The sequence below is a fragment of the Pristiophorus japonicus genome, chromosome 1, assembly GCF_044704955.1.
Source record: "Pristiophorus japonicus isolate sPriJap1 chromosome 1, sPriJap1.hap1, whole genome shotgun sequence".
Lineage (NCBI taxonomy): Eukaryota > Metazoa > Chordata > Chondrichthyes > Pristiophoridae > Pristiophorus > Pristiophorus japonicus.
The window spans coordinates 440708711-440722808 of NC_091977.1; the positions used below are offsets into that span (position 1 = coordinate 440708711).

A 14098-nucleotide genomic window follows, 5' to 3' on the forward strand; every position below is an offset into this window, starting at 1 on the left:
TCTTTAATAGCTGATCTATAGCAATAAGAACAAACGCTAAACACTCCAGAGGAGTTACTGTGCACTCTTGGAAACTAAAATACAGCACACATATTGGTTTATACTTCATTATTCTTTTTTCTTCAATAGCTCAAACGTTCCACATTTCAGTTTGTGTCATGAGATTCAATTCCTTAATGGCATCAAGCCACAAGTGCCTTGGGAATTTGAAGTCTGTAGCTGGAAACAGATGTGAGCTTCAAATAACACCACAAAGAAAGAGAGCTTCAGCCAATCTGTTGGGCAAAAAGGGAAAACGACAAACTTCTGAATTGTTAGCCAGGATTGCTTTTATTTTGCTGCTTCAAGACTTTGAAAGAACCTTGCATGGACAACACCAACAGGCAGGGAAACTGAGAAGATTAGAATCTCTTAAAGGTTTACAAAGTGGTGACTGTATCCCAGTGGGTGTAAATAATGGCTGAAAAGAAAGAGCAAGAACAATGGATCAAGGTATTAAAAAGAGTATAGGGGGCTGTTGTTAGGGGTCAGAGGTCTTGGCTTCCAGTGTAATTAGATAAAAAGTACTGAACTATCATTATATTCTGGTAAACTTCAGCATATCAGGTTTAGGGATGTGGGTGAGATGAAATGTTAGACACAAAAAACGTTATGGTTTGAAAAAAAATGTGTTTTAACTACTGATGACCACCATGCTGTCTCCTTAGGCAAGGTTAACAGTTTGAGCTGCAACTTCCTCTGTGATTCCACCCCCGCTCACCCATGTTCCTTCCACTTATTTTTCAATGCTGACTGGTTTTAGCTGGAGGTGATATTCTGCGTCAATGCCTGCTTGTTCCCAGCTTTGCCCCCAACAACCACGCATCCCCACCCCACTGCCTTATGGCATAGTCGGGTGCTTCTCGAATCTAGTGGCCTGGCTAATAACCAAACTTAACCTCAGCTGTGGCTTGATGGCTTCAGGGTGAGACATATCCTAGGACTATAAATGACAAACCATGGGCTCAATTTTCCCCAGTCATTTGCACCATTTTTTTGGCACACGCTGTTTTTTCTGGCAAATTAATTTTTTTCCAAGTTTCCCCCTGCGATTTGCACCGGTGTAACTGACTTAGTTAAGATTTTTCTAGGCCAGTTATTTTTTTACATCATGTCTGCGCCGATTTTTTTCAATTTTTTTCAGTTTGGCCAACATTTTTTCCTCCTAGGTCGGCATATCTGGCCACTCCTGAAAAACCTTCTGGGTACTTAAGAAAACCAGCACACATTCACAAATTGACACTGGAAGACGCCGTTATTTTTAAATCGAAGATTTTGGAGGGAGTCAAGGACACTGTCAAAATCAATAATAAAGTTCAACTTTTTTTTACCGGTCAACGTCGAAGTGTAAATTTGTTAGATTTCAGAAGTTTTCTCATTTTTTTACTTACTCACACGCCACCACCAAACGTCTTGAAGCAGGACTGGAGGGTCGTAGCTTTGGCCGGCAGAATCGGCCCCGCGCCCGGACATAGCGGCTCGGGGCTTGGCTACAAAACAAGCCGTGGGGGAGGGGGGGAGGAGAGAGAGAGAGAGAGAGAGAGAGCGAGGTGCCGATCGGAAGGCTTCAAGCCCGGGCAGCGAGGTGCCAATCGGAAGCCTTCTGCAATGAGTGGGGTGGCAGGGGGTGGGGGGGGAGGAAAGAAGTCACAAGACTGCAATTTTTAATGGGGGGCGGTGGGGAGAGAGAGGAGAAGTCACAAGACCTTTGGATTTGGTCCATCCATACAGATCTTGGGGAGAGAGAACTGCAAACTTGTCCTGCCTGCCTGCTTTCCTGCCGTTTTGAGCTGCTTTCGAAGGTTAAATTTAAGTATCATCAGGGTTGCCCTTAAGTTCTGCAAAATATAACAGAACAGTCAAATGGTTAGCAACAGAGAAGCGGGCAGGGTGGGTGGTATGAGTAAGCTCACACATCGCAGGCCAGGCAGCAGGCTGATTTGAAGGACCACGATGAATTTGCAGGACTTACCCTCTCCCTCGAGTGTGGGCCCAACTTGTGCAGTACTGATTGCTTTTTTCCAGGCAGGACCCATCAAAGCAACGCCCCTCTCTTCCGAGGGTGTCAGTGGGTGGGGGAGGGAGGTGGTGATCGGGAGGCTTCTGCACTGAGCCAGGGGAGGGAGGTGTCGATCGGAAGGCTGCAATGAGTTTGGGGGGTGGAGGGGAGCGGGGAGAGAAGGGGAGAAGTCACAAGACTGCAATGATTTTGGGGGTGGGGGGGGAAAGTCACAAGACTTCAATGATTTTTTTTGGGGGGGGGAGATGTCACAAGACTGCAATGAGTCCTTGTACTGCATTGTATCTTGTATTGCTACAGCTCCGATTTTTCCGATGCTCTCACACAATGTTGTCTCACACACACACCTGGCTCTTTAAAAATGGCCGATTGCCAACCTGTACTGCGCATGCGCGTCCATTGAAATAACGTCAAAAACGTCACTTTTTATCGCGCATGCGCAGAAGGTACAGCATTGTTTTTTTTGGTGCAGACAGCAAGCTCCACCCACCGAGGCGACTGGACACACTGCGGGCACTCAATTTGAATTACATATCGGGGAAACTTTGGCAAAATATTTCTGGCATATTTCTGGTCTAGAAAAACGAGCGTAACTCTGGCAATATGCCAGAAAATGGGCTTGGGCAAAATTGAGCCCTTTGTGTGGGAAAGGACAAGAGCTGTGGCGTTCAGGATTTTCTTAAGTTTGTGGAAGCTAGTGAAGAGAGCATTTAAGAAATCAAACATTGAGGTGATGGAAGAAATGGGAAAGGACTTTAGTATGTGCATTGTAGAATTTGGGTAGCGGAAGGATTAGGGAACAGATTATTTGAACAAATTCTTGATCATAAATGGTGACACTTAGAATATCTGCTTCTTTCTTATCATTACTTTGAAACTGTTTTATTGTGTCTTTTTAAGTGTATTGTTACTCTGTTGCTAAATTGGGAAATTTGGAGCTGCAGAATGGCAGATGTTGCAACAAATGTGTTGTTGCATAATTCCTCCCTGCATTGAATGAGACCTATTGGCCAAAGGTCTTTAAGCATTTACAAAGCACTCAGAATTATCTAGACTACTTCAGACATGGACAGTGATCCACTGGGAATTTGTGGTATGTGTAGCTAAACTTGTACATCAAAAATCTATCAATATTGTTGAATACTTTGAGCAGGATCTTAACTACTTGTCAAATACACTTTGTTTAGAGGTTCCAAAACTTCCCTGATGAGGTTATTGTGAGGTGGATGGGGGCACAGGAGGACGGTGATCATAGTGAGCAAGAAATTCCTTGGATCTTCTCCCGCTTTCTTGGCATACTTAGCCAGAATTGCAGCGGAAACCCTGTGAGGTTAAAGGACATTATTGGACTTGACATTAAAACCTTAGGGGTCAAAATTGGATCGGGGTGCTAAGTTTTATCTGAACATTTCGCGCTCGGCGAGATTGGGTGCAAAATTGTGATAAATTGGGCACTTTTCCCTCAGAAATGAAGGAAGGCGGTATCTGAGGCGCTAATGGCCTACATAAGAACATAAGAATTAGGAACAGGAGTAGGCCATCTAGCCCCTCGAGCCTGCTCCGCCATTCAACAAGATCATGGTTGATCTGGCCGTGGACACAGCTCCACTTACCCGCCCACTCCTCAGTGGGGCGTTGCAGGGATGCTATTACCAGAGCTGCATACAATTTCAGCTGACTTGCGTTCAGTGATAATAAGCCTGTTGCTCAATACAGTTCTTAAAGGGGATATCATTTCAGGCAGCACCTGGTCATTTTCATCATTGCTGGAGTTGACAGAGCTGCAAGGAAGGACTGCGATGGCTGCTCCAATACCACATAGAAAGACCACTTGTTTTAAAGACCTGGCATTGGAGACATTGATGGGGGCAGCGGAGAGAAGGAAGGATGCACTGTTCCTTCCATTTAGGAGCTGGGTCATGTGGGTAGAGGTGGCTGCGGAAGTGTTGGCCTGCACCGTGGTCGACATAAGCTCAACACAGTGCCATAAGAAACTCAACAACCTCAGTTGGGTGGTCAAGGTGAGCATATGTTTGTACAACTCTTACATACCAGCTTCTGAGCCTCTGTCTGTGCACACTCTGCAAACCAACAGGCAACCACCAACCATCTGTGCCTACTCACAATCACATCCTCATTTCACCCCTTGCCTACATTCACAACCATTTAACCACGGCAGGCATATCTTCCACATACATAACTGAACTCTACTCACACAGGTTCCTTTCTTTTGCAGGCCAAGATGGCACACAACAGAATGGAGCAACAGCAGACTAGAGGGGGTGAATATGAACTGCGCCAACTTACTGACCTGGAGGAGCAAGCGCTGTGGTTCATTGGCCCGAAGGTGGTTGGCGCCGTGACTGGCGGAGAGGTCGAGCCCGCTGAGGGAAACAATGGTCTCTTTATCCCCTCTTCTCATCCCACTTCACCGTTAAACCAGAAGACCTTATCACGTTCCAGCTCCTCACTCTGTCTGCCTTCTTTGCTCCATTCCTATCCCCCTGCCCTCACCTTAACGCGATTCTTGTGCCATTTGTGCTTTCAGATAACAATGTAACAGATGAGCAGCCTGTGCCTGAGCCCCCCGCCCCAACCGAGTCACGAGGGAGAAGAGGGGAATGAGGAGGAGGAGGAGCCAAGCATTGCGTCACTGCTTCTCTCACCTGCAGGCACCAGTTCAGAGACTGGCACTACGTGATCCTTGAGGTTAGCTTAGTACAGGGGTCTGCACTGGGTGATGCACCGGGGTATAGCGGGCTGCAGCACGGGGAAAGGGAACCTCGGGAGCCATCTCCCCAGAGGGCAAGTTCGCACGTGTGTTCTGTTACACAGGACTTGGATGAGGACCTCAATGGGGTGGCATTCACACAAAGGGTGATGGCCATGCACTCCGACATGATAGGTGCAATAGTAAGGTTCCCCAGAGCCTGTTGGAAGTGGTAAGGAGCATGGAGGAGTCCGCCTCCCGCATTGTACACAGCTCTGTGCACACCATGGAGCCCATCATTTCCAGTCTGCAGACAATGGTGGACTCCCAGAAAAACCGTGCGGATCCAGACCTCATGACGCGTGTCATGGGCGACGTGGCAGCTTCCATTGCAGCACAGGTGGATGCAACGCAATGTCTTGGTGCTGTAATGGATCAACGGTTGCTCGCATGGAAGCTCAGATTGCTCCCATACAGTCTCAGCTTGATGACATGCAACGTCTTGGTGCTGTCATGCAGTCTCAGCTGCATGCCACGCAAGCTCTGACTGCTGCCATCGTCGCTGGGCCCACCACAGTCGACCGGGGATTACACGGTGTCAGAGCAGTCCAGCAATCTATCCTGCAGCAGGGGAGTGGCAGTAGGTCAGTGGAGCAGGATCCTGCTGTTCTCTCTCAGGATGACAGCATTCCTGATCTCACCTCTGCCGCTCCGCCATTGCACTTGTCGCTGCCCATCACACAGCCAGCCCAGACTGCCGCCGCCCAGCCTGAGGTGGTGCAGTCTATAACCAGGCCTTCCAGGACCAGAGCCGGTCGAGGGCGTCCTACAAGGCCATCTATCATCTCTGGTCCTGACACACAGCAGCCTTCCACCAGCCATGCTGCAGCCACTGTGGAGGAATATTAGAATAGGTCAACGAAAGAGTAGCTATATGGAACTGCACAAGGGTGATGAATAAATACAGTTACACATTTTATTGTTGTTTGATAAATGTTGATTGGAATGTTTAATGTTTGCTGTTGTCTCTTATTTCAGTCTTGGGGCTTTGATATGGAAGGGCAAATTGATGTGGTGCACAGGAACCAGGAAGTGTGGTGGAAATCAGTGGAAATGAGCTCTGATGAGTCGGTTGCGGACCTCCCTCGCTGCCTCCTCCATCGCGGCTGTTGCTGCTCCTGCTTCTCCTCGTCCTCTTGCTGTTGCTCTTCCTCCTACACCTCCTGGTGGTCCTCCTCTTCCTGAGGTGGTGTGGCTATGCCTGGTGGCAATGGCTGCGCCCTCATGATTGCCAGGTTGTGCAGCATGTAGCAGACGACAATGAACAGGGACACCTGCTCAGGCGAGTACTACAGGACTCCACCCGAGCGGTCATGGCAGTGGAACTGTTGTTTTGGCACTCCAATGGTCTGCTCAATGATGTTCCTGATGGCGGAATGGCTCTCATTGTACGAGTACTGGGCAGGATTGGTGGGATTGCAGAGGGGAGTCATGAGCCAGGTGGCTAGCGGATAGCCCTTGTCTCCCAATGATGAAGGCATCGTGGCTGCTGCCAGGATAGGGGCCATTCACAGCGAGTATTCTGCGTGTGTGGTCGCACACCAGTTGGATATTCAGTGAGTGGGAGATCTCAGGATTGTGATGCGGTACCCTCAAAATGACGTGGGTGCAGTCAATGGCACCCTTCACCATGGGGAAGACTGCTATCCTGGCATAGCTACATACACACTTGTGCTGCTTCTCTCTGGTCATGGGAAGGAAATGTAGTCCCTCCTCCATCTGTACAGAGCATCTGTGACCTCGCGGATGGAGCAATGGACGGCAAACTGAGAGATGTTGGAGATGTTTCCTGTTGCTCCTTGGAAAGATCCATCGATGTAGAAATTGAGTGCAATGGTGACCTTAACTGCCACTGTGAGAGTCGCCCTCGCCCTGGTATGAGGCTTGAGGTATGGTTGCAGAAGATGGCAGAGCTCTGTGAAACACAGCCTTCGCACACACTGCTCCTCAGTGAAATTGATGTAGGAGAGCTGCTGCCGGAATACACTGGGAGAGTAAGGCCTCCTGTTGCCAGCCCTGTGGCGCCTTATTCCTCTGGCAACGTGTTGCTGTGGTTCTCCCTGTGCTGCTGCCTCTGATCTCCCTGTGCTGCTGCTTGTATTTGCCTGTGCCTCTCCCTGTACCTATCCCTTTGCCTCTCTCTGTGTCCTGCTCCATGGGTCTCTCCCTGTGGTTTTCTCACTCCCTCTCTCGATGCCTTTCCCTCTGTAATTAGCAGTGCCTTTGTCTTCATCTAAGCATCCTCTGATGGTGACGTTGGAGCAGGAGGTCGAGTGCCAGCACAGCCCCCATGAAGGGACAGAAATGATTGAACTTCAAAATTGCCGTGAGTTAGGAGGCAGCAGACTCTTTGAGGTAAAAAATCGCTGCTATCGGTCCACCAGCCACTCTGCCTAACTGTTGGAAAGCAGAAAAAAGTAATGGATGACAGAAAATAGTTTCCAAGATGGTGCCTTTAAATAGCGCTGCTGCATCCGGTTCCCGGCTGCAACTCCACAGCTGAAGCTGTCGTTGTCATCGTCAGGCGCCAAGATAAGTTGCATTGGCAATTTGACATCTGGGGTGGTAAGAGGGCGATGCACATGCGATGACGTCATTATTGCTGTGCGCAGCCCCATTAGTGCCTCCTGGAGGACCTAATGGCCATAGTTAAAGGAAGCAATTTTGTCCCTTCAAAATGTAAGGGAACAGATTTAAAGGCAGCAACTGCTATGAATTGGCGCGCATGCGCAGTTTCAGTGTTTTTTGGTTGTTCGCTAACTGAAAGGAAAATATTGTCACCATCACGAAAATGTGGCAGATAATGCGCAGAAGCGCCATGAAAGTTTTTATAGTTCCAAGTGAAAAAAAACTGCTGGGGGAACTCTGCTGTGCAGCCGTTTACAGCGACTGTTAAATACATCTCTTCATTGCTCCGTGAAGAGGCTGTAACAGTCACATAGGTTCTGTTTACTTTTTAATTGGGATGAAACTTTATAAAATAACATGGGCACCATGTCGTCTGGAGAAAGTTTGGAGGCTCGGTTTGAAAAAATCGAATCCATGTTAAAGGATCCCAAGTGCGAAGTGAACAGTGAATGTTTGCTGGTAAGTGTACAGAGCTCGCGCTCCAACCAAATAAATCTACGCAACCCTCCCCATGCGAAATTATTATACATGAATACTTAAACCAACCTGTGATATTATTATACATTAATTTTAAACTAACCCAGAGCTCCACAGATTTATGCAATATATATTAATTAAACCACACAGATTTATGTGCAGAATACTTCTGAGCAGCTTCCGATTGTTGGCAGCAGCTTCTGGTTCATTGACAACTGTCACTCTATATGCAAAAGACAAAAATACTTTTTTTTTAAAGTATGGGTCATGAATCTCCGAAGGGGATCTCAGCAAAAAAAAGTTTAGAAACCTCTGTACTAGTTGATCTCCGATGTCATTGCACATGGGTGTTGATTCCAAGGGGTCGAAATTGCCACCCGACCAAGAGTAGGCGCACTCCCCATTTCCATGGGGTGGAGAATCGAGTGATATTCAGGTCTTGGGTCTTTTTTAGTATGGTCGGGGCGGGTGTCAGGTTGTCAGCGGGGCGGAAGTGCCATTGGATCGGGTTGGCCGTCGCTCCGAGTCATCAGCGCCTCGTTGACACAGCACAACGTCCCTCCCCTTCAGTTAAAAGGGGAGGGCCACTGCAAACTCTGCACTGAGTTTAGTTTGGCCCATTGGGCCACCAGGGAGGGTTTCGGCCAGGCCAGCGGCCTGGCACCCAAGAGAGGATGCTGGGCTGCCTGTAGGCGGCTGGCTGAACTCATGACCACCATTGTTGGGCCGACCTCGGAGCCGGCCAACAAAAAAAATAAAATGGCGATCGCGGCAGTGCACCCTCCCCTTTAAGGGCATACCCAGACACACACAGCTTCCCTCAGGGGAAAGCTGTCAGTGGCACCGCTCCCATGGGACAAGTTCCCGCGAGGGTTGGAAAGGGGTTGTCGCCGGTCAGAACAGTGTCGGTGCATGCCGGCCAGGGTGGCAGCATGGGCGGTGCAGAAACCTGTTCTTGATGCTCCCGGCCGGGGGCAATTTCGGATGGGTCGGCCTATCCGTCTGCCCCCGGTCAGTGAGGCCTATCTGCTCCACCTTTTAGAGGCGGTAAGGGGCCTTAAGAGTGTGGCAATTTCGGCCCCCAAATGTTTTAGATCAAGTGAGGATAATTGGAGGAGGGAGAGAGGGGAGGAGGAGGAGGCATAGAGAGCATGGGGTGTTGCCGGAGAATGGAGGAAGGATAAGGAATGGGGAGAAAAAGGGAGACAGAGAAAGAGTGGAGAAGAGAGAAGAGAATAGGACTGAAAAATGAGAGAGGAAATAGGGAAGAGAAGTGGATAATTGAATCAAAGGAGGGGGTTATGGTCCAAATGGGGTTAACTTGTTTTGCGTGAGCGGCGGGGAGTTTAAATGCTGCTAGGAAGGAACTGTGTGATGCTACTCATCCTGAGGGGAGGAGCAGAATTGCTGTAAAAATTGCCGAGCAGATTGAGGGGTAACGAACACCCACTGAACACATTTTCTCTGCATGATCAGTAAAAATAATTTTTCTAATGGTGGAGTTCATGTGTGGGGAGGAGGGGATAGGGGTGATCATGATTAAAAAATTGTTGCTCTGTGGGCTTGTGGGGGGGCAGGGTCAAGAATAATTTTTAAATATTGTACTATGACATTGGTACCAATTGAAATTGCGTTGCTGCTTATGTCATTTTTCCGGGGCTTCATCAGCTCTTCTGCTGCAGACAAGTGGGAGAGGAGAGCCCCTGTGTAAATATACCCACTAAGTTTCTAAAATCTAACTCTTGTCTCATGTACAACTTGATTCTACAATATATTGTAGAGTTCAGATGGATTTTCACTTCTTTGCTTCAGTGGTATATTTAATCATTTTTGCCTAATCAAACAGGATGCCCTAAGAATGAAAATTATGCCAATGGTCAGGTAATCACATCAAATGTGTGGAATTACATTTTTCAGAGCCTATTTGTGGAATCATATACATTTCAGCACCTTTTGGTCTATTGTGCTGGTGCTATTTAAGACCTATCTATTGAAATCTCATTTTCTGCTCTTCCTCAAAAAAAAATTTCAAGTGTTTATTTGATTTCCTCGTAAATATTATGATTGACTTGGCTGCAAAAGCCACTTGCAGCAATGCAGTCCATATTCTAATAACCTTTTGGATTAAGAAGAATTCTTCTATCCTCTCCCTTTATGTTTCTTGTACGAATTCTAAATTTATACCCACTTCTTGAATTGTGCGTGATGAACTAAATTAACTCATAATAACTGAGAGCTGGGTAACAGGAACTTGCCCGTCAAAAATGTTAAATTGTTCCGATGAGCATCAAAATGGTTTGTAAACTAGATTTTGTGGTGGTAATGATGGCGAAACTGTCAGCATTACCCCTTTGAAACTGACCGTAATGCCAGGATGTAGCGCATGCGCAGATAAACGTGGAAAACCTGAAGTTGTGGTCCGTCATTCCCTGCTCTGCCACAGGTTACTGTGGAATTCCCCAGAGCCAACAACCAAATCAAATCATTTGAATTGACGGGAGTTTCCCCTTTTACGATGGAATATCGCTGTTCAAAAACCCCAAAACTTTAAGCCTTGTTGAAAGAGGTTTTAATGGTGTACTAACTGCTAAACAACCGTTCTGGTCCTGAAAAACTAATTTTATATTTGTGGAATGTCAAATGTTTCCATTATGATGATTAAGAATTAGAATTTTTTAATATAACTAACTTTTTTAAAAGTTTGTTTATGGTATTTCAGCTTCTACCTTAATCCTATGTGTATGTTCCAATCTTTATGTCACGCTCTAAAATTTATTTAAAGTAAATTATAATCTGTGCATTTTACTTCCTGGTTGCTTGATTTGGTACCAGATTCAAACTAAGGTCAGGAGAGCTGAAATTGACACTACAGAGATCGTTATATTTTTATGGGCAGCTTTCTTCAAGGTCAGTGGCGAGTGCCATCACTTTGCCATTGACCGCAAATTCCAGGCCATGGTTGTCTCATGTGGTTGATCACCCACTCTGTGGCTCAGTGGCATTGACCAGTCCAAAGGACAAGTGACCAGCAGGAATTCCAATCAGATTATTTGCTTCAGCATGGTTTCAATTTGCAAGAAAAAAAAGCTTTGAAAGACGTGTTTGGTGGTGAGTTATGAGTTGTTTTCTTCGCTGGATATTTTCCCAGCAGCTATTGGAGCAGTCTATCACACTTGGGTGATCCTCCTCCTAAAACAATTCCCCAGAAAGACAGACCTTTAGCTGCTATCTAATATCAGAATGAATATGTTTGCAGTGTATTTTGATGGGAAACAGCTGGATTATTACAAATCTGAATTTTCAGCTGCAGTGAATGTGATGGCTTAGTTGGCTGGGTGGAAGAAACATGATTTCCTTTCACTTTCCAAATGAACTTCTGGTTTTCTTTTATCCAGAAACCATAGTTTCGGCCACTGAGAAGACTTGCTGACTGCGGAGACTCCAGTGTTATTTTTCCCACCTGACGCATAAAAATGAATGCAGTTCCAGAAGGTTAAGTGAACGAACAGTAGGTAAAGAGAAAATGCATTTCTGCATTATCTGTATATTGCTTTGTTAAAAATATTAAATCAGTAATTTTATGTTTCATTAGTTTATTTCTCTGGTTTGAAGAGATTGTAAGGGAAATATTTCTCAACCAGCAGTTTATCATCAACATTTACTATTTTTGTGAGGGATTGAATTTTCTCCACAGGTTTGCAGCTTGCTGCTGAGAGAATGGGCCAGTGACTTTTTTCACCATGATATCCTTGACCTGATCCCTGAGGCAGTCTTGGGATGACTCCATCTGCTTCTTTTTTTATCCCATTGTGAAGAGACTCCATGACAACAATTGATAGCTTCACACAGCAGTATGGCAAGGCTCAGCATTTTAACAGCACAAGGATTAAATCTGCGACTTGCATTTCACCTACAATGCCTTATTTTCTTATTTTTTTTGTCAGCAGTGTTTCCTATCCAAAGTGACAGGCAAGGTAGGTTCCCTGCTGCATGTCCTCTGCCAATACCATTTTGTAACTGGGTATTCAGAGGTGTGAAAGATTAAATTGGGATACTTTATATTCCTCCGCTTCCTCCACCTTTTTTGTGAGGAAGCACCCTGTATCTCCCTGTCTGATGTGCCTTGTTGGAAATGTGCCACATGGTAAATTGGTTGCATGAAAAAGTATTGTTGACTCCTGCAGCTCTTATGGCCATCCTGGTGCTCAGATTGCAAGTTTCAAAAAACGTGCTGTTGTTGTTCAGAATACTTTGAGCAGGGAGGGAGAGGCAGAGGTTGGAGGTCAAAATTGTTAATCTGCAGTGACATGAGCTACAGCGGGTCTGAGGTGTTGTGCTGTAATTCTGGATGTATTACTCATTTAACAAGACTGAACAGGCAGTACTCTGTTCTGTAAGGGCAAAATGTGCAATTGTAATTTAATCATTACTTCTTGTAATAAATTTTGCCTAAAGAGTATGGACTTAAACCTATTTATAATCTCCATCTGGTCCAATGTCCTATAAAATACATCAGATCCTCAGGTGGAGTGATATTTATGAATGAACGTATGGCAATTTCTTCCAACTATGTGATTGTTATAAAGATTCCCAATGAAGGCTCCAGCTAACACTGTAAAAGTTGTTTCAGTAGATGTCAGCAGTTGAATGAATCAGCATTGAGCAGCATGAGTTCCATGTCGCTGAAAGGCATAGAATAGGTCTGTACCAAAACCAGAACCTAACTCTTTAGAAAACAAATGAGAGTGAGCCTGGGGTAAACAGTGGAAAAACAATTGGTTACAAAGAACAAAGACCAAAATAGTGCGGGGAGGTGGTGGGTGAAGGAAAGAGATAAAAACGATAGTGACTGAAAGAATATATTATACAGGTTGAACCTCTCTTATCTGGAACCCTCGGGAGCTGGCCTGTGCCGGATAAGGGATTTTTCTGGATGAGGGGTGGTCACGTTAAATTGGATGGTGCTTGTACTGAGCAAGAGGATATCGGGGCTGGTTGGCTTGGGGGTGGGAGTGTGGCAGAGAGATCATGGGGGAGGTGGGCGGTGGATTGCGGGGTCAGGCCAGCGATTGTGGGAGTCGGCAGTGAGTAAGGACTTCAATTTATTCATGTCGGAGTTCTGTGCATACACCACCCGGTGACTGGGAATGGTTCCTGACGAGGGGTGGTTCCGTATACGGGAGTTCCAGATAAGGGAGGTTCAACCTGTAATCAATTTTTAAAATGTTCTCCTCATCTTACCTGTTCTCAAGACACTCATGTTGCAGAGCAGTTTCAAAGGCATCAACATCCCTTGGGTACCTCATCCAAGTGATCATTATTCTGGGTGGAAGTTGCACTTAACGTTAGTGGCATACAAAGTAAATTGGTTTACGCCTTTGAAAAATATTGGACAGAGGAACTTCATACAAACACAATGTGTAAGCTACTCTTATACAGGGCAATATTACCCCATTCATTGGTGATCCAGGGCACTGTTTAACTGCAAAACTTTTTATCTGATGTGTAGAAACACACTTTTCAGTAGGGACCTTTGAATATCAATTGGAATTCAACACTATGTCTTAATTATTGTCCCGCTCCTTAACCCAGGAAGAATGAGAACAATTTCAGCACAGCTTTTGCTGTTTCAAATGAGGTTGTCCAACTCGAAATTTTAGAGATTGTAGATTGCTCATTTTGTAACAACTTACTTCCTCCAAAGAATAAATTAACAGAATGATTTCTAAAAACCTTCATGTATTTTCAAGTTTGATGCCATCGCTCCCACGTCTTGGATTGCAACCTCACTTTATAACATCAGGTATATGGAAAGTTCACGAAAGAACATTCCATTTTATTTTCATTACAATCTATGTTCTAGAGTAATCCTGAAAATTGCTCCCTCTTGCCCCATATCTAATTTCTGTCATCTGATTTGGAGCCAAGTGGGAAAGCCCAAGTGGCATGGTGACGGTAATGGAGAACATGGACTGCAGTGACAGTAATGGAAAACATGGACTGCAGTGACAGTAATGGAAAACATGGACTGCAGTGACAGTAATGGAAAACATGGACTGCAGTGACAGTAATGGAAAACATGGACTGCAGTGACAGTAATGGAGAACATGGACTGCAGTGACAGTAATGGAGAACATGGACTGCAGTGACAGTAATGGAGAACA

The 14098-nt window shown here is 45.8% G+C and overlaps 1 protein-coding gene across 3 annotated transcripts in view; it reads left to right on the plus strand.

Annotated features, from left to right (window-relative positions):
* Positions 1–14098, plus strand: part of greb1l (GREB1 like retinoic acid receptor coactivator) — a 398395-nt gene that overhangs the window by 131772 nt on the left and 252525 nt on the right. For all 3 annotated transcript variants that reach the window (XM_070892951.1, XM_070892964.1, XM_070892957.1), the window contains exon 3: positions 11330–11446. The gene's annotated coding sequence lies outside the window, so the exon portion shown is untranslated. The remainder of the gene's footprint in view (positions 1–11329; positions 11447–14098) is intronic.